At 44.4% G+C, this 27,091-nt stretch overlaps 1 protein-coding gene across 2 annotated transcripts in view; it reads left to right on the top strand.

The window, feature by feature from the left end:
• Window positions 1-27,091, top strand: part of NELL1 (neural EGFL like 1) — a 524,835-nt gene that overhangs the window by 382,942 nt on the left and 114,802 nt on the right. The gene's annotated exons all lie outside the window — the stretch shown is intronic.

Here is a 27,091-nt window from a genome sequence, read left to right as displayed (position 1 = left end):
ACTCTCTGTAGTCAAGAGTTGTACAAACCAGAAATAGAGCAATGCACAGTAGTAGTCAGTAGCCAGTATAAGTAAGGAATGTCTAAATTGGAGAGACAGAATGAAGGCACTGGTACATCTGTTAGTGACATTTTATGATTTGCCTGAAGTATTAAGTAACTTGAGTAAAGCAGTAAGCAGCATACAGACCTATCATTTACAGTTACCTTGAGATTGGGTGTTAATCAGAGGTTTTTCCTTTTGGAAATGTCTGACGCTCTTGAGGAAAAAGCAATATTTTATTCATAATCTACTCCTGCATACTGTGAACTAGAATGAGCCTATTTGAAGAGTTTGAATAAAACCATGGTTTTATTGTTTTAGAATCATAGAAAATTAGGGTTTGAAGGGACCTCAGGCAGTCATCTAATCCAACGCCTTGCTCAAAGCAGGACCATTTTCAACTGTAAAAAGATTTTCAACTGTATCATCCCAGCAAAGGCTATGTCTAACCAGGTCTTAAAAATCTCCAAAGATGGAGATTCTATAACTTCTCTTGGTAACCTGTTCCAGTGCTTTACTACCCTCTTTGTGAGAGATTTTTCCTAATAGCAAATCTAAACTTCCCTTGCGGTAACTTGAGACCATTGCTCCTTGTTTTGTCATCTACCATCACTGAGAAAAGTCTAGCTCAGGGATGATCAAAATATGGCCCACCAGGCAATTTCACCCAGCCCATGGACACCCACCAACTAGTTGTATCCTGCTCAGCCCACGTGTCCTGCTCTCACCCTTGTGGGCAGAATGCCCTGGCCCAGCCAGGCTGCAGCTTCTGGATAGGACTGCTGCTGCCACTGCTGCAGCTGCCAGGGGACCTGCTCAGCTTCCCCAGTGTCCTGCCCACTCCAGGCACCAGGGCGGGAAGTGCGTGGGGAGAAAGGGAAAGGAGCTGCAGCTGGGTGGGAGCACGGGGCTGGGGTGTGAAGCCCATGCCCATGGAAAGGAGGGAGCGCAGAACTTGGGCAGGCAGGGTGTGAGGGAGGTTGGGGGGGATATGGTGACCCCCCTTATGGTCACAGCCCCTGCTGTTGACAGTAGTCCCAGGACCTGCAGGGCAGGGAGTGGCAAAGACAGCCAGCTCCATAGCGTGGGGCTTTCCCCGGTGGTGTGAGAGTGCCAGGAGCTGCACATGCACCAAGCAGAGCCCCACATGACAGAGGTGGACTGGCCTGGCTGAGCTCCTCAACACCAAGTGCAGTGTTGGCCAAATCCATGCGCCACTGGGTGGCAGTACCTGCGCAGGCCCTGAATGCCCATCACAGGCTGCTGCTGCTGGCAGCAAGGGCTATGGCCATGGTGGTGAGTGTGTGGGGGATCCCACACCCACACCCTGTACTCAACCCTCCCCCACACATACACCCCTCCAACATGCCCTCTTGCCCCCCCACACAAACATACCCATACACAACCCCCCACACCCCATCATATTCACACACCCTCACCCAACCACATCCACACACACACTGTACAAAAGTAAGACTTTATTTCTGAGTTATTATGCAATTACCTCCATATACAGTATGTAAGCACAAATCTTGAAAAAATATTTTTTATAATAAAATAAAATATGTTAGAGTGGGTGTTGGACTTTTAGTAAATGATTTGTTTTTTTCTCGTTCCAAGATGACAACCCTCACCTCCCAAAAGGAGTATTTCTTGGGGGCGGGGGAGGGACTTCTGGTGGCAGAGAGCTGGGGTTAGGGGCTGGACTTCCAATCCCAAGATGGTCATCAGGGGGCAGGGCTCCTGAAGTATTATATGACATCTGGGGTTTTTTTAACTTAAGAGCTGTAAGTATTAGTAGTAATAGTGATACATACTAGATAAATCCAAATGTGAGTTAGGTTACAGTTTATGGTAATTGTGGCCCTCTACAGCTCCCCAAAACACATTAAGCAGCCCTCCAGCCAAAATAATTGCTCACCCCTTGTCTAGCTCCATCCTCTTTGGAACAATTCTTCAGGTTGTTGAAGACTGCTATTAATTCCCCACCTCAGTCTTCTCTTCTCCAGGCTAAATGAGGCCAGTTCTTTCAGCCTCTCCTCATAAGTCATGTGCCCCAGCCCATGAACCATTTTTGTTTCCCTCTGCTGGACTCTCTCCAATTTGTCTACATCTTTTCTGTAGTGTGGGGCCCAAAAGTGGACACACTACTCCAGATGTGGCCTTACCCGTGCTGAATAGAGGGGAATAATCAGTTCCCATGATCTGCTGGCAACACTCTTACTAATGCAGCCCAGTATGCTGTTAGCCTTCTTGGCAACAAGGGCACACTGTTGGCTCATATTCAGCTTATTGTCCACTGTAACCCCTAAGTTATTGTCTGCAGAGTCATTGTTATCCAGTTAGTACCCAGCCTATAATGGTGCATGGAATTCTTCTATCCTAAGTGCAGAACTTTGCACTTATCCTTATTAAATCTCATGACATTTCTTTTGGTCCAATATTCCATCTTTTCAAGGTCTCTCTGAATCCTAAGCCTACCCTCCAACATAGCTGCCTCGCCCAGATAGGTGTCAACTGCAAACTTGCTGAGGATGCACTCCATCTCATCTTCCAGGTCGTTGATGAAGATAATGAACAAAATTGACCCCAGGACCAACAACCTCTGGGACTCTCTACTTGATTGATACCAAACACCAATTAGACTTCGACCCATTGATTACTACTCTTTGAGCTTGAGAATCCAGTCAGTTTTCGGTCTGCTCCCCTCTGAGCCCAGTGATCCAGCCAGTTTTACTATACTTTTACTCCCAAAAGTTTTAAGGGGAATAAACATCCCTATGGCCTTGTATTTTGATTTTTGCATGTTCTCACTTGCTCAACAACATTGAAATCTCTGGAATAAGTGTCAACAATGTACATTAAACATTGTAGATTCCTCCTTCTACCCTAAAATATGGATCCATCCTCCTTCTGAAGTTGTCTGTAGTAAGTCACTTAACATTCTTAGTGGTTGCAGTTGGCACTTGCTCCTGCCAAGGAAAATTTGCCTTGCATTTTTTTAGTATCTGCCTTCTTATGCTACTTTGCTGTTTATTGACAAAGCCTTGGCTGGGATGATCTAGCTGCAGATGGTCGTGCTTCGACTGACTAGGATGATCTAGTTGGGGACGGTCCTGCTTTGAGCAGGGGGTTGGACTAGGCGACCTCCTGAGGTCCCTTCCAACCCTAATTTTCTGTGATTCTGGAGGATTTGAGGTATTGGCTAGCAAGAAGATCCATGTTAAAATGGTATTACTTGTTGAATGACTCTGTTCCAACGTAAGGGCACTCCCATGGCATATCTACATAATTGGGAACGTTTTGCATAAACTCCAGACTGTAGCAGGTCTTGTCCTATGATTTTGTACATGTATTTAGTTCAATAAATTAAGCCCTATTTATTTTGAAAGATCTGAGCAACTATCATATGATTTTAAGAATGTTACCTCACTTGACTCCATTTTTTTCATTATAGTAAGGCCTTGAATAGAATCCAGAGAATTATTTAGCAGTTTGTATATATGAAAAGAAACATGGGATGAATTAGCTAAGTGCCTTCCCAGAGAGATCCACTGAGTGATCCCAATTTATTTACCATTTTAATTATTCATTTGTATGCCTCTATATAGTGAAAGAGGTATTGGAGCCTAGTTCTTTTTTTATGTATAAGCTTACATTAAAATCCCTTTTCACTTGTTTTTCTAGGGCAGCTGCAGATTTTTCCTTTTGGTTTATTATTATTTCTTTAGAAGTATTATATGACATCTGGGGTTTTTTTAACTTAAGAGCTGTAAGTATTAGTAGTAATAGTGATACATACTAGATAAATCCAAATGTGAGTTAGGTTACAGTTTATGGTAATTGGGAATTAATATGTTAATATATTACATCAGTGGTGCTCAACCTTTTAGCCCCATGACCTGGTCCTGCTTGTGGTACAGCCTTGCATGCAGGGTTTGCTTGCCTGACCCTGAAAGTCATGTCCATCCATGGAATGACCCTGTATGCTGGCTCTATTGCATGCCAGCACAATCTAGGACTGACCATGTCATCCAGCTTGTGGTGCTCTGCAAGGTCTGGAAATTTGGTGGCAAGGGTGTGGGAATTAATGCTGTCCCCACTCCTTGCTGCCAGTTTTTCAGACCTGTGGTAAAACCTACAGGCTGGATGTCATGGCTTTACAGGCAGGTCTGGCCCCTGGGCTGTAAGTTGCGTCCTGCTTTGTTACCCTTAATGTGCCTGACTCTACCCACAAAATGAAGACAATAAAAGCTTAGTGTCAGAACTAATATATTTAGCCACTTCCCTCTTTCTACAGGTTTCCCTCCGCAACTGCTGGGGTTAGGTTCCTGAAAGTTCCTGCGGTCAACAAAAACGTGGTTGGCAAGACAAGGGGCTTATGGGGAAAATGGCAGGTGGTGGGCTGATGCATGGCCATGGAAAACCGTGGTTACTCAGAACTGTATACCATGGTAGCCAAAATGGTATATAGAATATTAAGTGTGGATACTCAAAACCATGGTTGGTGAGGGAAACCTGCATACAACTTCTTTTCACCTCTGCTACTGTAGACCATGAATCATAACCTTATTTTCTCAGCTTCCCTTCTCCACACACCCTAGTACCAAGACCTCTGAGCTTAATAATACTATTATTGTATTTACCCAATCCAAGACAACTTTGAATTTAAGACAACCCCACTCCCAATATTTTGATTGTATACATGGAAAATTATAATTGTATGATATTTTTCCATGTATAAAATCTAATTGTTGGAAGATCATTTTAAGTTCACTCCACTCCCTCTCCCCAGCACTGATGTGGCCAAAGCAAGCAGTGGGGGAAGTAGCAGTGAAAACAAGTCACCTGACCCTTGCTCCTTATCCCTTCCCTTAGTGTCTCCTTCTCCAGCCACTTCCCCTCCTGCTGCTGCTTACCCTATGTAGTGGCTCTGGCTCCAGCTTTGGTTCAGGGCACACAGTGGCTCTGGCCCCAGCCCCAAGTAGGCAGTGGCAGCATCTCCAGCCCCAGGCCTGGGTCAGGGCTGGAGCCACAGCTGCAGCCACAGCCACAGCCTCAGTCACAGCAGCTCCCCTCCCACTGTGCAGTCTCCCTTGCCTGCTGCCTGCCATGTACTCCCTACCCCACTACACAAGCCACTTTGAGCCAGGCAGCCAGTCCATGGTGGTGACAGCTCCAGGCCTGGCCTGGTTAGCCAGTGACTGTGGCTTCAGCCTCTGACCCAGGCCAGAGCCAGAGCTGCAGTTGCCACTTGCCCCAGGTCAGTACTCAAATCCAGCATGAAACCTTTTTTCCCGCCCCCCATATCAAATGGGAGGTGGGGAATCTTTGCCTTAGATTTGAGTAAATATGGCAGTTGTGGTTTCTTGGTGCAACAGTGTATTGTATTGGAAACACTTGTGTTATATTCAGAATATTCAAAGAAGGGCCTTAACCACAGGCCTTTGTAAGTAGTCACATACAAAACAAAAGAGGAAAATATACCTACTTTGAGAGAGAAGAGGATCTATGCCCTATTTAAGGGTTTTTTTTGGAATTATAGTCACTATCTGGCACCTGAGTAACCAAGAACATTTAGAATCTTTTACAAATTCATGACATAAGGATGATTGGATGCTGATCACTGGTTGGACCCCAAAAGTCAACTTTTCAAAACTCATTTTCAAAATAATTCATGCGAATTTGGCTTTTAAGCTAGTTTCACATAATGTAGGGTGTGCAATACAGACTTCCTCAATAGATAAAGGAACTTGGCACTCCATGAAGGATATTCAGCATTTGGTAGAATTAGCCATCATGTATTAAGGTGTTTTTTAATATGCTCATGAAAGAGCATATTTTCTGTTCTCCTGTAAGTAACTCTGGCAGTCGTCTTGGGTGCATACTTCTGTCTGAGTGATGTTGAATGAAAGAATATTGTATTTTACAGAATCAAAGTGGGGTATCTGTCTGTCTGTCCATCTGTCATCTATCAAAAAGATCACTGTTTATAGGGTGAACCCACACAAAACTAAATACAACAGCCCTTGTTATACCTCCTTAGTTAAATTATCTAAGAAGCACAACACTTAAACTTTCCAAAAGTAATATAGAACTTAAGTCCCACTGGCTTGGTAGGATATGAACAAATGTACTGCTTAGTTCTCCTAGTTCGTTTAAAGGGAGAGAAGGGCTGCTGTTGATGAACAAACATCATTCTCTTAGGATCTATTACATCTGCATAATCCTGTAGGAGTACAAGTTAGCTCAGTTGTCCAACTTTGGCTCTGAACGAAGCTAGTTTAAAGGTTGAGCAGTCTTGCTGTACTTGTATCACTGTTGAATCATTCAAACATAACACCTGTATCATAAAAAGTTTATCAGTATTTTCAAAATCAGTAGGGTTTGGATGTAGCTTTATACCAGTGATTTTCAACCAGGATGCCACAGGAGAGACTGAAAAAGGTGTGCCAACATCTGTACATGATTCATAAGATAAAACCAGGGATTTCAAATTGGAATCTATTGTGTCAAAAACATTTTGATGTGTCGTGATCTTTCTGAATTCTTTACAATAGAAAAGCTGCTCCATTATTTTTCTATGGTCAGAAAACAAGTGAAAACTAAGAACTGGCATTTTCTGAGGGCTGCCTTCAGTCTGAAAAGGTTCAGAACCAGTGCTCTACATCTTTAGATAATTTAAATAATAAATCATCTAGTTAATTCTCCCAGATTCCTTTTGTCTTAGTCTTTTACACACAGTGCTTTAAAAAGGAATTATTTGCCTTGATGAAATATTGGTTTCAAAATCATATATAGTCAACAAAATGAAGTACACTTCCCATTTGAAGGACTTCAGAATTGGTCCTTTATAGAAATAATGTTCTTTGAAAAATAATAATCACAAAACCTTAATTGGAATAAAAAGTAAAGATATTTAGACTTTTTATAGGAAAAAATGTTCTGAAAATGTCTGATTCTGAAACATCAAAGTATTTCACTGCTTCTATCTCTGTGTGGCTGTTACTATGGTACTTCTTGGGGGATATAGTATATCTGGTAAGGCTAGTCCACAAGAGGAATTAGGCAAATTATAACTTCAGTCACATACCACAGCAGCTCAGACAGACACAGGTATTTGTATGGAACATTTTGGCAAAATCAACATTTTTATATAAAATGGTAATTTTGTTAAAACACACATTTGTTGTGAGAATGACATTTTGATGTAAAATTCAAGAGCAGCTCTAGGGTTAAAGTTTACATTCTCTTTTTATATAACCCAACAGATAAAAAAAATAATAGTTTCACAAGTAATTATAGAATGTAATTAAGACCCAAAAGGGAAATGGTACATAACTAGTTGTTATATGCTTACTCAGTATAATCAAATCTTGCAACTTCTCTTAACTTACTGCCTCTCGTTCCCCCTTTTTTAAAATAAAATTTGATTTGATTGAGGTAGGTGCATTTTTAGAGCACTAGAAAGCTCTTCTTTTCTACATTGCTAATGCTGGTCGTGTTTCTCTTGACTGCAAGCCATTAGCTGCTAAAAGCTGCTAGGATAACTTAGATCAAATGAATTGCCAGTATCTGACCCATTTCCTAGACAGAAACTGGACTGTCTAATTTGGCATCCTTGCTTGTTTCATATAGGGATTCTATGAGTATGGAGAACGGATATGGCTGATCCAAGTCATTCCTGAGACAGATTACCTAAGCACTGTATGGATGCTGCTGTTGTGTGAACAGAAATATTTAGTTTCTGAGATGGAACAAATCTTTTTGCTCTATCTGTAATCTTTTTATTCCATTAGAACAAAACATGTATTTCAGAATAAAACATTTATTGGAGAGTTAGAAAATCTAAAATACATTTGAGGACACTTCAGAGCTTCAAGAAGAGACTAAATTGTAAGCCCACCATAAATTCCATGTAAAATAAATGAGAGATGGTGCATGACATTAGAGGGATGCTTTGAAAATATGTGACATAAGGTTTCTTAATGACTTATTTGTCCCTTGTCCCAGACCTAGTATTTCATTGGCATTTAATTTCTGTTTTATTTTTACCTTTCTGAATTGTCAACTGCCGTTAGTTGTGTAAAAAGTATGCAGCGGTAGACCATTAAAACATGAATCAGAGTCAGATGTTGTGGAAACACAAATAAATACTGGCTTCCAGTTTCCATTATAAACTGTAAGACTCCATCAGACCTTTAAAAAACCCACAAAACATAGGCTGTTGAGTTTAGTACTGTAGAAATTATGATTATATCCCAGCATTATTGTAAAAGTAACACGTTCATTTCCAACTAACAACAAATAAAAGAGGATTTCTTCAAAGTTTCCTTTCAGTGTGGAAACAGTAATGTTTCTCATATAGACAATTACCAGTTTCCCAGTGTTTTATTGAAATACTTGGTATATTTTGCAAGTGTTGAGCCTATTGAGCACTCAGGCTGTTTTAATAAAACATGATTATTTGAGAATTCCATGAAGCTTTCATTAGGCAATATACAGTAAATATCTCAAACTGCAAGAGAGTGTATCTTCTGTGTAAGTAGCCTTATAGTTTGTTAGTAAAGTTTCCCTTCAATTCTGCAGTAGTTACAGAGAATGATTTTAGAGTATGACTGCTCCTGAGTGCTGCTATTACTTTTAGTTAAAATATATATGATCCTTTTTTTTAATACAGTCATGCCTGGGAGGACCATGCCTGTTTTCTTGTATCTACATTCCAGAAATTCTGGCGTTCCTGGAATTTACATTCTAACACATCTAGCTAATACACAGCAACTTTCCTGTTTGGATTTGCTACCTACCACATGTAGAATGCACCTGGGATCTGATGCAAAGTTCAGTAAACTCAGTTTTTCCAATCACTTCAGTGGCCTCTGGAAGATACCTAGAAATGCTCATAGAATGCACCCACAAAGTCTAGGGCCACAGACAGACATTCATTTAAAGATGTGATGGAACCTGATCCATGGTCCCAACAATTGCTTCAGTGCAGTCCCCAGAGTCAGTATGCCACCCCAACAGGGGGTACGGGGGGCCAAATGGCCTCCACAGGAGCCACCTCCCCTTGCAAGGCCCACACACCCCATCCCATCCCCCACCAGTTGCTGCAGCCCCCCCAATGGCTTTCCCACCCAACCCCACCCCCCCGCTCCTTCAGACCCCCAATGGCTGCCCCCCAGCCTCACCCCCCAACTTGCACCCCCAGAATCCCATGGCAACCCCCCCAACCCCAGGCACCATCACTTAAAAAAAAAAAAAAAAACAGACAAAAACCAGAGGAAAAAAAGCTTCTGCTTACCTTAGAAGCAGGGGTGAGGGAGCTCCAGGGGCTCCTGGGAGAGCACCCCCCAGGCAGCACAGGGCAGCGGTGGGGCAGCAGGGCCCAGGCTGGGGCCGCTGAAGCTGTTACCTTGCCACATGCTGTGCAGGTGGGGCCCCAGTCAGCCAGACGCAGCCAGACTGGAGGTAAGTGCCAGGGTTTCTTTGTTTTGTTTTTTTTTTAAATATGGGGTGGAGGGGCTTGGGGGGATAGGCCCAGACAGGGCAGGGGGAGGGGGCCTCGGGAGAGGCGTGGCAGGGGGAGGGGCAAGCCCTGGAAGGGGTCGGGGGCCTTGGAAGGGCTGGTAGCAGGAGGGGCTGGCAAGGGCAGGGGTTGGGGGCCTCAGGGGGGCTAGCGAGGGCAGGGACCAGCCCTAGCAGGGGTCAGGGAGCTCAGGGGGGACTGGCAGGGGAGGGTTCAGCCCTGGCAGAGGTCGAGGGCCTCAGGAGGGCTGGTGGGGGGAGAGGCCAGCCCCAGCAGGGATTGGGGGCGTTGGGGGGGCTGGCAGGGGGAGGAGGGGCTGTAGGAGTGGGCGGGGCCATCGGGGGTCCCACCCAAGGTCCCCTCCCCCCTCCTCCAGCCCCCCCAACCCCTTACTCACCAGCACTGGAGCCCTGGTGCTGAAACACATGGCCGTTTTTTTAAATGTCAGGGTTTTTTTTAGACCCCTGGATATCCAGGGGTATAATTTTCTCCCTGCGCTGCAAGTTTGTAATACAGGGAACATTTTTTTGTTCCCCACGTACTGGTTGCCCCACCTCAAAGGGGTTTGAGGTGGGGCAAGAGGCATGTGCGCGCTTGTGTGGATGCGCCCATTGTGTCCTGGTGTATATCCAGATCAGCTGATTGTTGGCTAGTGGAGGTTGCACCAGGGCCAGTTGGAGACCCTGGCTTGATTCTAATCCTTGTTCAGTTTAAGGCATAAAGGAAACCGTTTTTTGTGTGGTATTTTTGTGTCTGGTTTTCCTTATTGTGGTGCCTGAGTACATGGCCAGGTTACTATTTAAGATGCAATTAATAGATCAGTGACATCTTCGGTGTTTGTACACACGCTTCAAGCTGCACGCGAACTGGAAGTCAATATTTATTTGTGTTTCCACAACATCTGACTCTGGTTTATATTTTAATGGTCTTAGAGTGGCTCTGGGAGTCGCATGTTTCCAGCATGCTGCATTTCAAAATGGCGCCGGGGGTGCTTCAGGTAACATTTGACTTGCTGTAGTTCAAGCACCCCTGCCACCATTTTGAAGTGTAGGGATGCTGAATAGATGTGATGTTGGGGATGCTGGAGCGCGTTACTTAGTATGCTCTGGCAGACTCGATCAATTGAGTCTGCTCCTATGCATGCTAAAATAAAACACTCCTGTTATGTTGCCAGAATATGCCATCTTTACCTTTAAACCTGAAGTTTCTTTTGAGATTGCAGCTTTACAAGCAGCAGACAGAAAAAGGCCAATAGATTCATATCAAGTCCTAGTTGTAATTATTATTCATACCCATAAATAATAGGTATGAAATCAAAAATGCTGTGCTGCATTGAGTAGTATTAAAGGGAAATGTGGTAATTTATTCTAGTTCCTCCATTCAGTTTTGCTCAAGTAGAGACCTTACCTTTGTAACAGTTGTATTTATTAGTAAGGAATCCTTATTCCTGATTGGATCAGTCCCAACAGTCCATGGAAATTCTAATTTAAAGTTTATTGTTTATGTTCAAAATACAAACACACATATGGTATTCATCTAGAAAGGAAAAAATATGGATAGGTAACTATAAAGTAGGATGATATAAAACTGTATACTGTACTTTCTTTAATAATCAGAAAAAAATATTTAACCATAAGTCCAAAAAGTGCAACAGGACTACCAAAGCATATAGGGCCTTTCAAATAGTCCTTACAAAATATAATGACTATAACTAGAAGTGTCATTTTGGAAAATAATGGATGTCTACTATCTAGGAAATACTGTACTGCATTATGTTTTGGTGGTTTAGTTCCAAATTTCTGGCATAATGCCCCTACTTACCTACAACCATGCACCAGAATCATTATAGAAGTTTTCCTTGATTATAGTTTATAGTTGATAGTGGAAGACAGTGGAAGATGGCAATAAAATGGAAAAAACACAAGTTGTTTAGGACTCTACTATGAGTCTGTGAAGAGAGAGAGTTTTGAAAATGTATAAAAATATATCAGTACTTTTTTCCCTTTTATTGTTTCAGTTAATTACATTTATATTCACATATATTTTGGAAAAATGATGTGTTATGTCCTTTGTGTGACCAATAAAATAACCTAGGTATTGACAAGTACATTTCATCTAAGTGTTTTACCCAGGAGCAAGTAATATGAAAGATCCCTGATATTTACGTATTTTATACATTCCATGGTCTTTGTGAATTTATGCAGTAAAACACAATTTACATATTGTTTGTTTGTTCATTAGAAAAAAGTTTTTCTGGAAGGGGAAAGTATTAATTAAAGTGGGTAACTTGTGTATTTGAAAATAAAATGCCCTGTTGCTAATCCAAGAAAAATACTCATTGTTTAGTGCTGTAGAAGGCTAGTGTGTCTGTGAATCATTTTATTAATTTGATCATAAGAGCTGATGTTTTAGTGTTCACTCAACAAAATGCACTTGACCATAGTCAAGATCAAAGATAATAAAAAGTCCTTTTTCAAATATATAGGGAGGATGAAGAAAGCACTGGGAAACGTGGGGTCCCTGCAAGATACACTGGGCAATCTGGTGGTTGCGCCAGAGGAGAAAGCAGACCTCTTTAACCAATTCTTCACCTCCGTTTTTTGTGCAGGGACCAGGACTTCCCCACCGCGATGCAAGACAGACTTGAGGGGAATGCCTCCAGACCTCAGGTTGGGGAGGGTTAGAGAGCTGGAGGACTGGACGTGTTCAAATCAGTGGTTCCAGATACTCTCCACCCCAGGGTGTTGAGGGAGCTAGCAGGGGTTATTGCAAGGCCCTTGGCACGGCTTTACGAGCACTTGTGGTGCTCGGGCCAGATGCCAGATGATTGGAAGATAGCCAACGTGGTCCCCATTTTTAAAAAAGGGAAGAGGGAGGACCCGGGCAACAATAGGCCCATCAGTCTTACTTCAATCCTAGGGAAACTCTTTGAGAAGATCATCAAGGAGCACGTCTGCAGTGGGCTGGCCTCAGGGATGATGCTCAAGGGCAACTAACATGGTTTCATTAGGGGCAGGTCATGTCAAACCAACCTGATTGCCTTTTAGGATCAGGTCACAAAAGCCTTGGATGCAGGTGTTGCCATGGATGTAGTCTTTCTGGACTTCAGCAAGGCCTTTGACACCATCTCCCACCCCATCCTCATTAAAAAACTAGGCATTGATCCCTACACAGTCAGATGGATTGCAGATTGGCTGAAGGGTCGTACTCAGAGGGTGGTGGTGGACGGGTCATATTCGACCTGGGGGGAAGTGGGCAGCAGAGTCCCCCAGGGCTCGGTCCTTGGGCCTGCGCTGTTCAATTTCTTTATAAGCGATTTAGATGATGGGGTGAAAAGCAACCTGTTTAAATTTGCTGATGATACCAAAATTTGGGGTGAGGTGAGCACACTAGTAGGGAGGGAATGACTGCAGCAAGACCTGGATAGGTTACAGGGGTGGGCTAACAAAAACAGGATGCGTTTCGATACTGACAAGTACAGGGTGCTGCACTTCGGCAGTAGTAACCAGCAGCACACTTATAAGATGGGAAACTCGCTTCTTGAGAGGACAGAGGCAGAAAGGGATCTTGGAATCATTTTTGACTCCAAGATGAACATGGGCCGACAATGTGAGGTCACGGTTGGCAGGGCTAACCAGACCTTGTTGTGCATCCACAGGTGCATCTCAAGTAGGGCCAAGGAGGTGATCCTCCCCCTCTATGCAACACTGGTCAGGTCACAGCTGGAGTCCAGTTCTGTGAGCCCCACTTCAGGAGGGATGTGGACAACATTGAGAGGGTCCAGAGGGGGGCCACCCACATGATCCGGGATCAACCGGGCAGACCCTGCAATAAGAGACTGCAGGACCTGAACCTGTTCAGCCTTCACAGGAGAAGGTTGAGGGGGGACCTGGTGACCGTCTATAAACTCACTAGGGGGGACCAGAAGGGTTTGGGAGAGACCTTGTTTCCCCTAGCACCCCCTGGCATAACAAGGAATAATGGCCACAAGTTGTTGGAGAGTAGGTTTAGATTAGACATCCATAAGAACTACTTCACAGTTAGGGCGGCTAGGAGCTGGAACCAACTTCCAAGGGAAGTGGTGCTGGCTCCTACCCTGGGGATCTTTAAGAAGAGGCTTGATGCCTACCTGGCTGGAGTCATCTGAGCCCAGTTTTTCTCCTGCTTAGCTGGGGGGTTGGACTTGAAGATCTACAAGGTCCTTTCCGACCCTACTTATATGATTCTATGATTCTGTGATAGTGTAAAGGAGTCCTCTAGGTGGAGGGTTGCCCGTAGAGTATAATGACCACTACCTAATTACATGTCACTCAAGCAGAACCCTTGTATGAAGAACATTTAACCTTCTACAACAAATAAAGTAAGGCCCTGATCCTGTGATGTGATTAATGCCTTTGAGATGGTCAGTACCCTCAATTCCCTCTGTCTTTTGTGTTATAGGAGCTGAACCTTTCATAGGATTGGGTTGTAAAGCCTCTATAATTGTCAAAATATTCCATAAAATAAATTCACAAGACTCTACATAATTTTATCTCATTGTTCTCTGTCATCGTGCCTTGCTAGCTATGGGTGGAAACAAATGTCACCTGACTTCTCATTTGTGCCACCATAAAAATCATTATGATGGCACAAATTGAGAGCAAATCAACATTGCACCACATCAGAAGAAATGCACTGGCACGATAAAAGGTAGTAATAGACCTTGCCACTTCATTGTGATGGGCTTCTATTAGCTCTGGGGCAGGAGAGTACAGGGAGTCTGAGCTGGTCGTATGCTTCAGCTGCCGTGGGCAGGTATTTTGATGGCTTGAGGGCCCCTCTGTCCCAGAGCACCTGTCTACCTTCCTGCTTACAGAGAGGAACCCTGGCAAATCTCGGGGTGTCTTTTCATAAGTAGTGAGGTTGGGGCTCCCTGATCAGCCAGTCTGGCCCCCACAGTCAAAAGAGTAAGTCTGACTGAGCAGAGGAAAGCAGGGCTTTCCCCACTAAGCTAGAACCACCTCCAGGATTACATTGCACCATCAATGGCACAACACAACACAGTTCATCCGCTTCATTTGAAAACATCTATTTCCAGCCTCTGTTCCTCATTTCTATTTCCTTCAGCTCCTTCATTCAATCTAAGGTCACACTGCCCTATTCTGTCCTGCTGTTCCATTGAATTTGAAAAGTTTAGTGCCTTCAGAAAGTCTTATTCCAAACCCTGATTTCCAGATATTTCCTTACTGATCTCTTCTGCCAACCAATATCTGAGTTTTTGCCTGCTTTTATATTTTGACTGATACAAAACCAGCTGCACAGACACTATTTGCTAATTATGTTTTATCAAGTATCTTGTACTTTAATAACCAGTCAGGATAAAGCAGACAGCATAATATTGCTGCCCCACTTTAGTAGCATAACTTGAGAGGGGATGACCAGAGCAGCAGCACTTGTTGTTAACTTTTGGGGTCACAAAAATAGTTACAGCCACAGCTGGCTGCACTGGTGTAGCCAGCAGTGTGGAAATCAACCTTGTCCCATGCGTGCAGCTGTCCCATTATGCCTCTGCTTCACACATAAAAATATACCATACACAAAATATGAAACATAAATTAGATTGGGAGTTACCTGTATAAGGTTACTGTGGAAGGGCTGAAATGACTAAGGTATCTTCTCATTCCATATATTGTCTGATTCATTGGCTTTTAATAACCGATTACCAGGGATCCGGGTTTTCTGTTCGCCATGGAAAACATGGTCAAATGCAGATTTTTCTCATTTTAAGGAGAAAGACCCAGATTTTCTCTTTTTAAGGAGAAAGACATAGGAATTGGTGGGTTTCCCTGTGGAGGCAGGCAGAGTTCCAGCCTGCAAAGGGCTGGGGTGAGCAGGAGGAGGGTGGTAAGGCAGGGGTCACCATGTGCATGTACGCATGTACACATGCCCATGGCTGCAGGGCAGCATGAGAGCAGCTCCATGCAGGTAAGTCGGGGTGGAGGGTGGAAGTTGTGCAGGTCTGAGGTTGGGGTTGCTGCCCTGCTGGGGTGGTACATGGGGCTTGGAGTCTGGGAATGGAATGGGTGGTGCAGGGCCTGGGCAGAGAGGGAGGGAGCTGCAGGCAGTGGGTGGAAATGGGAGGTCCTGGTTCCCTGGTGCTGCATGCACTCCTGGGAAGGAAATGGAGGCTACATGCCCCACCAGATTTGTGCACCAGGTGGGGGCAGCTGTGGGCTGCCCACTGTGGGCTCAGGGATCCCTGCACTGCTTCCCTCCCCCTGGGCCTCTGTGGCCCAGCAGGTGGGACCCGGCAGGGTAGAGCAGGGTGGGGAAGCTTGGTGACACCACTGGAAGCCCTGCGCCACCATGGTGAGCTTCCCCCTGCCCACCTGCCAGTAGCAGGAGGCACAACTCTGTGCTGTCACCCCACTGCTGCTGGGACGGCAGGGGGTGCCTTGCCATGACAACGTGTCACTCCCAATGGCAGCACCAAGCCTCCCTACCCTGCTTGACCCTGCTACATGGGGTCCGGCCTGCTGAGCCACGGAGGCTCCTAAGGGTGGTCAGCAGGGTGAGGAGCCCCGAGCCCATGGTGGGCAGCCTGCATCCCCCCTCCCACAGGTTCTGCTCCAGCCATGCCTCCCTTGGGCCTTGGGTGTTGCTTGGCAGCAAGGGGATTGGGGACCCAGGTACCTGGCCCCATAGCCCTGGCAGCTGGGGGTCCCCTCCAGCATGGCTGGGGTGGGGCAGGGAGCTGTGGAGGCAGGGAGTGAGGGGTATTGGCAGGGCCCAGGGGGCTGTGGATGGGGAGTAAGGGCACCAGCAGGGCTGGGGGACTGTGCCTTGTAAGTGAGGGGCAATGGCATGGGCAGGACACTGGCATATCAGGACTGCTCAGCCCCACAGAGCAGTGTGGGGAGTGGCAGGGGAGGACAGCTACAGTTGGACCTGCATCCTGGTGAGCAAAGGGGCAGGGGGAGCTCTGATTTTCCATGATAAAAAAACCCAAAATCAAATGCCAAAATTTATAAGTAATTGGAATTAATTTTTTTATAGTGATTGAGGCACTGGTAAGCTTCCAAATTGCTTTAACATTGTAAACATATCAATAAAATATTGTGTTCAACTGATACCTATAGGTATAGTGGTGTTTCATTTTAATCATGGAAAAAACAGATGGGGGGGAGTTAATCAGAGAATTTGCCATTTTTAAACGGAGAAAACTATGATCCATGCTGATTACTTTTTCCATTCCAACAAGTAGAATGATTTTTTTTTTCCAGGAGTGAGTGTTAACTTACCCGGTGACATGTTACTGCCATATTTGTCCTTCTCTGACTCCAGCCAGCTGTTTGAAAAAAGAAAACAAACTTCAGTGGCATTTTGTAGGCTTTTTGTTAAGAAGGCGAACCCTGTATCAGTTCACTGAACCAAAGAGAGTCTTGCACTTTTATAAATGATTATGTCACACTTCAATACTGAAAGAGAAAACAGAACCTCTACTGCTCCCTTATTTTGTTTGTCTGCCTTATCCTCAGTTTTTCAATCCTCCCCTAAACCAGTCTCAGAGGTTGCTATAATCTGATTATTCTGTCAGAAATTGTTGGATTATTACCAGCTGCCATCTCACATATATATGGCTGCTTAAGACAAATCTGCTAATGAAATCATGATCTTTTCCTCATATGACTATCAGTTTACTTGGGTAGTTCACCTAAAACATTTCTCTCATCCCTAAGCTCAACTCATCTTCATCAACTCAGATGAAGTGCGTGCAGTCCCCTATTATGCCCTTTCTTTATGTCTATCTCACACTAGGTGTGTCTTTTGAGCACATTTACTCTTATGTGACCAAATGTCATTTTGTGGTTACTATATTTGGCAGCTTGTTTAAGAAAGGGAGAAAGAGAATTAAAGTCTGTTAAATGTGGAGCAAATAGTAATTGAGACTTGCTTCCTATTTTCATCTCTGGAATCTCCAAGCTGTGCATTATGGTCATAACTTGATAGCAGCCAAAATGTATCTAATTTAGGGTCTGCTTCTGCTTCTGTAGTTCATGATCAGTAATACTATACATAGTTGGCATATGCTTGGTACTGATGTAGGAGTGCAGAGTTCTCTAAAAAGATACAAAGTTTCTTTTGATCTCTACACTGTCTCCATTGCCCGTGTAAAAGCTGGCATGATGGCAGTCCTACTTTTTCAGTGGTCGCAGGAACTGCTTTGTCTATATTTCCTCAGGGAAGGAGCGACTGAAAGTCAGTAGAGAGGAGGCAAAATCAGGACTCCACCCTTCCTCCCCCACTCCAGACTGAAGTGTGGGCGGTAATCTGTGCCTCACATAACGGTGCAGTACTGAGCTCAAAGCATCTGTATAAAGAGTCCTTACTGAGCAACTCACGTGGCTACAAAAATTCTCCTACCCTTGCTCATGTAGTGTAGTGCCAACTTCAATGAGACTGGTCTCTACATAATATATTATTCACTACACATAAAGGGAGCACAATGATGTCCTCTTTAATTTATTGTTTCTAGTTGAGGTTCTCTAGGACCAATTGTGAGTATAGGGCATAATCCTGCATCGTAGGCATACCTGCTATTATATTCTTTCATGGGAGACATTGTATTCTCCTTAATGCATATGCCCTAAGCCTACAAGCCAAAGCCCAAAAAGGGCCAGATATAACCTGGTTCTGTACAAATGAGAGGGCTGGGTGGTTTGAATAGAGATGCAGAAGGGCCATGATTTAATTAATGCCTGCTGCAAACTAAAATCTGCCATCCCATTATTGTACATAAATGGCCATGCTCTCATCTCTGGATCACATCAATAACTCATCTCTCTTGATGTCCTTCCAAGAGAAGTGGTGCAGGCTCCTACCCTGGAGGTTTTTAACAGGAGGTTAGAGGAACATCTTGCTGGGGTCGTTTGACCCCAGTGTTCTTTCCTGCCATGGCGGGGGGTCGGACTCAATGATCTACTCAGGTCCCTTCCGACCCTAGAAACTATGAAACTATGAAACCTCTCCTGTTTAGGGTGATCATGAATCCCATTTTTGTCAAAACAGTCCTGTTTTAAACTCCTGTCCCAGGCCTCCTGCTAACTTGATCAAACCTTTGTTTCTGTTTCAGTTTCAGCAGGATGTCCAGAAGGAATTTTTTTAACGGGAATGTTCTGATGAAAATGACACTGGTCCCCACTTCCTCCTTCTACCCCAGGCTCTATAAACCCTCCGCTGCCTCACTTTCCGGCATCCTCATTTGAAATTGGAGCCTGGCAACAACTGAACATGCCAGAGAGTATAGGGGCAGGTGGTGATGGTTGAGGGAAGTAGGGCATCCCATTTGTCAAGTTGGAAATATAGTTACACTGTTCTAAGTATTGTAATAAGGGCATGAAGTACTGTAATGAGGTCTACTGCAAAAAAACTCCACATACTGCAGTCTAGGCATCACTTCTAGCATAGAGAGGGAGTTTCAACAGGCATGGGGAAGGTCATGTAAAAAAGCCTGCTCTTTGCCACCAGTACTACATATGCAAGTTTGACCCTGTTGTGCAAAGGACACAAACAGTGGAAGCAAAGACTTACTTCTCCTACACCTTATTCCATGCTGGCTGGGTGGCATCTACTTTCCTGAGGCACAGTTAGGATCCGTATTGCTTGCCTGTTCTCCTGGGGTTCCCAGAATGCTATCCCTCTTGGCTGCCCAGTGCCATAGCCTAAACAGAAAGGTGCTCTCAGTTCTGCCTGGCCTGTGGCCTAGTGGGTAGGTTACTGTCCTCTCATAAAGGAAATCAGCGATTAAATCCTCTTGGAAGGAGGCTGTCCCTCAGGCCACCTCTGTCCTGAGCAGGGGGTCTAATCACTGGGTCTCTGGGCAAAAAGCTTTTGCAAAATCACTCATCATCAAGCAGTTGTTGGTCACAAGTTTTGTTCACCTCCAGTTTCACAGGTTTACACTATACTTCTGTGTAGTACTTCTGTGTCCATGGCAGAGCTGAATCACAGCTCTGTATAAACGGACTTAGGCAGTCAAGGTTCTTTGGGTAGCTGTGATATCTTTTATTAGACCGACTAAATAGTTGGAAAAATTGGGTGTTTGTGCCTGAAAGCTTGAAACGAATTTTTTTTCCAACTATTTGGTTGGTCTAATAAAAGATATCACATCTACCCAAAGACCCTTGTCTGCTTGGCTAAGTACAGACAGTCAAAAAGCCCAAGGCTGAATCAATTCAGTCTTTGCAGGTTAGTCTAAACTGCACAGATTAAACTGAGAAGCAATTGGACAGACATTCACTTTTGACTCAGGAAATGCAGCCACATGCCTGCAGTAAATCAGGCCAGAAGCTGAGGGGTGCTTGAGCACAGCTCTCTGGCACATAGCCAGCATGGGCTGTGTGTTTGCTTCCTTTTTCTGCTGCTCCTGAGGTCTCTGAGACTTGGAGTCCAGATTCACAACAGCTGAACTCTGAAGGGTTGCTCATCGTTTCTTCTTCCTGCTTCCAGGTGCCTCTGGGATTTGTAGTCTACGTAGTCTGCAGTCGCAGCCAACAGTAAGTTTTTAGCAGGGCAGGGTAGCTCTGTCCTCAGGGGGATGTAAGTTTAACCCCTCTCCCTGGCCCCAGACCCCAGCTGGGGTTTTCTTGGCGGGGGGGGGAAGTCCCTGCCTCCCCTTCCCACCAACCGTCTCTGTTGGACAGACAGCACAGCCCAGCCCAGGGCTGCAAAGCATACTGGGACACTGGGGTACACTGATTTAATTTGCACCAGGAAGGGGTCTGGGACAGAAATTACATGAACTGGTTTGACCCAAATCAGTTAAGTCTGATACTACATTCAACCAGATTTCTCTTGAACCAGTTTCAGCCATTCTGAAACTGGTTTATGTGCTTTAAACCAGTTTTTGATCACTTAAACCTGTTTATTTGTAACTTGTGTTACTAGTCCTTATATCCTTAGACCAACATGGTCACCAACTCACCCAATAAATGGACTTAGTTACTTCTGGCCCAACACTGAATTACTTCTAAGGATACAGTGTGGGGCATAGTATATTTAGATATGTACATGTGAACCATTATGCATAGTGAAAGAAAATGCCATGAGATGACTTAGGCACCTAAAAACTGTGCATCACTTAGCAAGCATCATAGCAGGGAATAGAATTCTACCCAAAGTGTCAAATTGTAGGCAGCTCATTCCTTGATGTGCCTGAATAATGACCAGTATAATTTGTTACCTCTCTTTTTACTGCTTTGTGTACCTGTGAAATAGTAGAATGCACCTTTTGTTTTTCTGACTGTGTTATAACTCACTGTAACGTATCTATAGTAACAGTATCATTCATATGTCCCCTTCTCCTTCATCTTATCTGCCTCTTACTTTTAAGCAAACTTAAATCTTAAATAATCAAGTATATCCATTTATCTTCAACATTTGGAAACCAGAAAACATTTAAAGACAAACATCTAACTAGAATTATTGCAAGTGGACAGACCTTTCTCTCTCCCCTACGGAAGTCACCTTAAAAAACCACAGCCAGTGAAAAAAAAAAGCATCTTCTGCAGGAAAGAGTCTATCTGCAGAAATGCTTTAAAAGCATCTGTACAATTGGTTCACTAAGCAGATGACCTCCTTAATTTGACAGCAGAGAGAAATAGAAGTGAGACAGACATACATACTTTTAGCTCTGGGTATTCATGGCTGCTTCCACTCTGGTTTTCTTCTTCTCCCTTCCCTGCCCTTTTAATTTTTTTCTTTTCGGTGAGTTAAAAAAAATTAGGATGTTGGAATAGGTTCCATGAGCAGTGAAAGGAGAAGCACTCCAGAAAACTAATATGTATTCAGCTTACTCAGAGTTAGGAAATAACACAGTGACACAGACCTCAGGAGAGGGAAAGCTTTTAACTAAATCAAGAAAACAAAAGTTTGCTTAATGGGGTATACTGAACAATATACATGTACATGGGGAGCAGAAAAATGTCCATCATTATATTAGCTAATATTTATCAGGGATGTCATTTTGCATACCTCAGGACATAAACCAACAACTAACTTGCCTCCACAGGCAAATCACATTTTCTCATATACAAAATGAACCTTTTGAACCTTTTTCCTAAGAACATCTGGTGGGAATTAGGGTGCGCATTATGAGCAATATGAATCCAGCCCATGGAGCTGAGTCATCCAGTCCGCAGGACTCCCTATGGGTGTAGAAATTTGGTGGCAGGGGAGCAGTGACAGCCTCAATTTGGGCAGCCGCCAAGCCCCCACTGCCAAATTTCCAGATCCAGCTTGCAGGTTCAAACCTGGCATAAAGGGTTGGTCTGCAGATCCCATCTAGCTTGCAGGACTGGTAGTAGGCTCAGAAGCAGGCTCAGCTCCCCAGCTGCTGTTACAAAAGTACTTACCTGGAAGGATCTTTTTCTCTTCATGTTTCCTTTCAAAAGCAATAGATATAAAATATTCTGGGGTGTATTATATGCAAGACATTATGATACTGCATCTAAACCTACCTTCTGCCAGCTTGTGACCATTATTCCTGGTCACTCCTGGTTGTGCTCAGGGGAACAGTGACTTCCCCAATGCCTGCTGATCCCCCCTGACTAGTTTATAACAGGCCACGAGATCCCCCCTCAGCCTTCTCTTTTGGAGGCTGAACAGGTTCAGGTCTCATAGCCTCTCCTCATAGGGCCTGCCCTGTTGTCCCCTGATCATACGAGTGGCCCTCCTCTGGACCCTCTCCATGCTGTCGACATCCCTCTTGAAGTGTGGCGCCCAGAACTGGACACAGTACTCCAACTGCGGCCTGACCAGTGCCGCATAGAGGGGGAGGATCACCTCCTTGGACCTGCTCGAGATGCATCTGTGGATGCATGACAAGGTGCAGTTGGCCTTCCTAACTGCCTCTCCACACTGCCGGCCCATGTTCATCTTGAAGTCAATGATGACCCCAAGATCCTTTTCCGCCTCCGTGCTGACAAGAGGGGAGTTCCCTAACCTGTAGGTATGGTGCCGGTTGTTCCTCCCGAGGTGCATCACCTTGCACTTGTCTGTGTTGAAACCCATCCTATTCTCATCCGCCCACCCTTGTAACCTGTCTAGGTCTGATTGTAGCCTGTTGCATCCTTCCAATGTGCCCACGTCTTAGTGTCATCAGCAAATTTGAACAGGGTGCTTTTTACCCCCTTGTCCAAATCACTGATGAAGATGTTGAACTGTGCGGGCCTGAGGACCGAGCCCTGCGGAACCCCACTGCCCACATCCTTCCAGGTTGAGAAGGACCCATCCACTACCACCCTCCGGGTGCAGCCCTCCAGTCATTTGGTGACCCATTTGACTGTGTGGGTGTCTACACCACAGCCCCCCAGTTTCTTAATGAGAATGGGGTGAGAGACAGTGTCAAAAGCCTTCCAGAAGTCCAGGAAGACTATGTCCACTGCTACCCCTGCATCTAATGATCTGGTGTTCTGATCATAAAAGGCCACCAGGTTGGTCTGACAGGACCTGCCACTGATGAACCCGTGTTGGTTGCCCCTAAGCGTGCAGTCCCCTGCTGGCCCCTCCTGGATGTGTGCCAGCATAATTTTCTCAAACAGCTTGCCTAGGATCGAGGTAAGACTGAGCAGCCTATAGCTTCCCAGGTCCTCCTTCCTGCCTTTTTTGAAGAAGGGAACCATGTTGGCCCTCTTCCAGTCCTCCGGTACCTCACCAGAGCACCACAAGTGCTCGTAAAGCCGTGCCAGGGGACTTGCAATGGCCTCGGCCAGGTCTATTGGAAGATGTGATTCAAAATCTCTACAGAAAGAAGATTGTGTCTGTGTGTTTGAAGACAGGAAAAGTAAAACTGGTGGATTGGTAACAGCAAACCTTGAGGTCTCTGCAGGGCCATCCTGGGGGCGGGGGGGCAGCAAATCGAGGCAACCACCCTGGGCCCCATGCTTTGGGGGTCCAGGTGGAGTGGGCAAGGCGATGCCACACTGCCGCTGGCATTACATCTGGCTGCTCAGCACTCCCCTGATGCTGAATCCGGCACCTCCAGCCACTTGGCACCCCCCAGCCCCCCACTGCCAAATCTGCTGCCAGCTTTCTCATATCTGGGGGCAGAGCCCCACACAGGCTGATTTGCCCTTGGCCCTGCACCCTGCTCAGGTCATCTCTGGGTCTCTGACTTTTCCTTTAAAAAAAAAAGGAAAGCCAGCTCATATGTGTACAATACTCAGCCTTCTCCATCCCTCTGTTGTTACCTACTCTGCCTCATGGGGACACAAGCTAACACACTCCACTGTCAAATCTCTCCTGAAATTGCAGATCTGTGACACCTCTTACCATACATCTAGCTTTCATGGGAGGGTGGAATGGGCATGTAAGGTTGGCAGTTTGTTTGTTTTCAGATTACACAATACAGTGTAGGCCAGAGTCCCTTGCATTTGCATTGAAACAAGTTCAAAGGGAAAGATCCTGCCACCATTTCTAGAGTGGAATCTAGAATAGAACCACGACCAAGTGTTATAGCCCCAAGTATACTTCACTGTCCATGACACATTTAACTTTAAGGAATCAATGAGTAAAATGCATTGGGTATAAAAGCCAAAATCCAAGGTTCCTTCCTCTCCAAAGCAGTGTCCCAGTATTAGGCAGCCTCTGGCTTGCTTTCCTTTAAGCCCTATAACTTTTTCCTTCTTTGCTGAGCAAGCTTCAAGATCTGGGTGGGGTGGAAGGTTTTTATTGCTATGTCTGCCTCATGGCTTAGAGGTTACAGCACTTTGTTGAAATACAGATGTTAATTCAAAATCCCTGCAAACAAAGTAGGGCTATAATCCAGGTCTGCTGCATGCTAGGCAAGTGCTTTAAACAGTAGGCTATTTAGGATAGAGAAGGAAGTCCATGCTGCCCACCCCCAATAAAATAAGTCTGATAAGATGCATGTACCTTTTGCAGTCAGAGGAATTCCAAGCAGCGAGATGCAGTAGTTAAAAGTCTGCACTGGAATGAATAAAGATCCTCATGGGTGACTGGTGACTCTTGAGTCAGGGGGGCCCTCCGGCTGCTGAGCCCACTCACCAAAAAGCGTCTGTCCGTGCTGCTTCCGGAAGTCCTGCAGCCACTTCTGGAAGCGGTACAGCCACTTTTGCTGACAGCCCCGCTCCCCAGCCAGTGCTTACAGGGGGAGCACTGTGCTCCCACCTGCCCCCCTTCCTGCCGGCTAAACAGGAGCGTGGCCTGACTGGAGGTGCACCTGTGCTCTCAGGGGGTGCATGTGCACCCTCGCACCCCCGTACGCATCGGCATTGAAGATCCTTGTGCTTTCTGAATAGCCGAGCATTTCCTTTGGAGATTTCAAAGTGCTTCCATTAAAATAAATGGGAAAGGCATGTTCCCCTGCAAGGCAAAGTAAAATCAGCCTCTGGAGGCTCAAGAACGATATACTTTTGCTTTCTTTTTGCCTATTGAAAATGTGGAATAACTATATACCCATATAAGTGACACAGAATGCCATCCTGATTCTGGTCATCTACACCAGAACTTTACTAGCAGCTAGGCATAGTGGCCATGTACAGATATTGTACTTTTACTCGTATAAGTGATCAGAAACTGGGCTATACCAATAACAGAACAGAAGTCCGGTGCACAATTTCAATATATATACCCATAAAAGAACAGAAATTCAGCACATATAGATTGGTTTAAGAATGGTGGAACCCAATCTAAGACTTGTCATCCTGTCCTCCCATCTCCCCCCAAAAAGCAGCTTACAGAAAACCACATAACTTATATTGATTCTGCCTCATGCTTTTTGAATGTCTGTACCTAGCCTACATGTTTAGTGAGTGAAACTTTTGTATGTGTATCGATTCTATATTTCTTCATATCCTACCAGGTTTTTATGTTTGAATTTAAAGGGGAAAAAACCCTCTACCTTCTCATGCTCTCAGCTTACATTTGTTCCCATAAGGAACAGTCGAGCCTTCAGTTCAATCATAACCTTAGAAGCCTCAATACCTGCAATAGGTTTGTACCTTCTCAATAAATTGATGTTAAAAGCCAGCCTAGTCCCTAATCTCTTCTTCCTGGGAAAGTTCACTGATAAAGTGAGAGAAAGCCAACTCCAACAAAGCCTTCCGTCATATAGGACCAGTTGAACTTTAGAGATTACAAGTGGAAACAAGTGACAGTAGGGTAGAGGAGATGCCAAATTTCTTTCTGCTAAACATTTTTCAGAATGTAGGTTGCAGGAAACAGGTGAGGTCCTTTGAGATGCAAGAGCTCTGCAATTCCATAACCTTCCCTCAGGCAGTAGGGTTCACAAAGTATTTCACTTCAGAGTATGCCAGCTCTGCTGCTGCTTGTTGGTGAGTAAGAGTGATCATTTTGGAACTCCCTATTCAAACATGGCTTCAGATTAAAGTAGAACTTGCCTTTTATATACAAAAGTTAATATGCTCCTGTTTTGGTTCATATGAACGTACATGAATGGCAGTACATTTTGTTTTTGTGATCTTTATTTGATTGGCGCCTAACAGCATATAGGAAGGGTTGACATTTTTCTACCCAACTCAGCTTATAAATGACGGGTGCTGCAAAAGTCTCAATCACTGGAGCCTAGATAACATTTCCCAAAGATCTTACCACAAAATTGGCAGTGCTAGCAAAATTGCCCTTTGCTAGAGTGATTCTCTACAGAACTACCTTCTAGGAGAGGTAGGACCTCCTCGCATTCAGTCCATGCACATATTGAGGAAAATATTTACTTTAAATAGAGAAATATGTTGAAAATATAGGACTTTATTTAGTAGTCCTGAGTCAAACTGAACTTTCACTGAAGTCCATTCAGTACCGTTAATTTATCTGACTTCAATACTACCGAATAGGAGAATTCTTACAACAATCACTTTGGGTTTCCTCGTAGAAATTCAACCTAGTAAGTTCTTCATTTAATTCTCCCATTAAAACATTTTATTGCATATGCAATAACCATTCACAATTTTAACAAGTTTGTTTCTGGAAAATATTTTCAGGGACACTATGTATTCATAGACTGGGATTAGCTATATAAGACCCTATAGAAATTTATCATACTAATGTTAAATTTCTTGGATTAGTAGAAGACCTGCAACATGGGCTCATGACAGGTTTTCCATAACAGAATTATGATGCTGAAGGGTATGAAACACACTGGAAGCCACAGACACAACAATCTGTAAGACTTAATAAGAAATTTAAATACTAAGGGAGGCAGCTTCATAAGACCACCTGAGCTTCAGTTGATTTACTATGCAATCATTGAACTGCCTTCCATTTGTTCCTTGTGTCTGTCATAAGTGCAAGGTTAAATGTAAGGATTTAGCTTATATTCTTGATTCTACTGGAATTGTTAAGGAAACAATTAACTGATCTCTTCAAAATTCTTTCTTGTCTCCAGCTCAGTTTCTAGTCACGCTTCTAGAAAAATCAGAAGTTTGCCCCTGACATAAATGAAGCAAGAACAGGCCCTAAGTTAATCTTCCTATAAATATACATCCAAAAAAAAGGAGGAGG

Source organism: Crocodylus siamensis, chromosome 2 (genome assembly GCF_052110815.1).
Source record: "Crocodylus siamensis isolate JL-2025a chromosome 2, ASM5211081v1, whole genome shotgun sequence".
NCBI classification, from domain to species: domain Eukaryota; kingdom Metazoa; phylum Chordata; order Crocodylia; family Crocodylidae; genus Crocodylus; species Crocodylus siamensis.
The sequence above is the reverse complement of the archived record's forward strand: the minus strand, read 5'-3'. Positions and strand labels throughout refer to the sequence as shown.